Consider the following 697-nt stretch of genomic DNA (forward strand, 5'->3'; position numbering starts at 1 on the left):
CCACACACACACACACACACACACACACACACACACACACACACACTCACAGAGCTAAGGAGACCAGAGAGTCCGTAGCGACTCTCCAGGGGGCCGTGAAGGTCTGGCATCAGCTCTGAACTCAGCCCACACATGGCGCGAGTGCGGGTCTTACCGTAACACAATGCGTGCCGCCACCAGGCCGTTGTGTGGTTGCGCCGGCCCAAATGTGGGAGGCACAGCCGATGCAGTGCACGAGGGAAGCTAGCTTCCCTCTGAGCCCGGGGCTGTAGCGCTGAGGTGACACTGTCGTGCGCCTTGGGGCATGGCGCGGAGGGCGTGTGGCAGCAGCGTCAGCTCCCCGGGTAGGGAGGCCACTGGTCAGGCGGACAGGACACTGAGTGAGGACGGCTCCGCGGGAGGGCTCCGCACCATGATGTCACAGTGGATTGTTTCCTTACCGCGTGGGCAACATGCTTCTGCTCGCCCTCTGTGGGGTCCCAGCTTTGTGGAGTATTAGGCGGTCAGGAACACAGAAGTTACCTATTTCAGGCCCAAAGCACAAGGGTTTGTGGCTCGTGTGATGCCTGGGGGACTGCGGGAGGCTCCCCTGGCTCACGCCCTGAGTCTGCTCTCATCAGCTTTCCCTTTGACCTGCGTCAGGACCGACGCCTCCCACCATGACGCCCTGGTCACCCTCCTACAGCGGAGTTGTGCG

General features: G+C 62.0%; 1 protein-coding gene across 5 annotated transcripts in view; it reads right to left on the reverse strand.

Moving 5' to 3' along the window:
- The window catches only part of Crem (cAMP responsive element modulator), a 63,502-nt gene extending 63,118 nt beyond the window's left edge, over positions 1–384 (reverse strand). The window contains exon 1 of one of the 5 annotated variants that reach the window (XM_033765659.1): positions 155–376. The gene's annotated coding sequence lies outside the window, so the exon portion shown is untranslated. Of the gene's footprint in view, positions 1–154 lie in introns of all 5 variants that reach the window. The other 4 variants (XM_033765656.1, XM_033765657.1, XM_033765658.1 and 1 more) reach the window with 4 other exon arrangements.
- Between the last annotated feature and the right edge of the window lie 313 nt (positions 385–697).

This window comes from Fukomys damarensis, unplaced genomic scaffold, assembly GCF_012274545.1.
Source record: "Fukomys damarensis isolate Sample0158 unplaced genomic scaffold, DMR_v1.0_HiC HiC_scaffold_19, whole genome shotgun sequence".
Taxonomy (NCBI): Eukaryota; Metazoa; Chordata; class Mammalia; order Rodentia; family Bathyergidae; genus Fukomys; species Fukomys damarensis.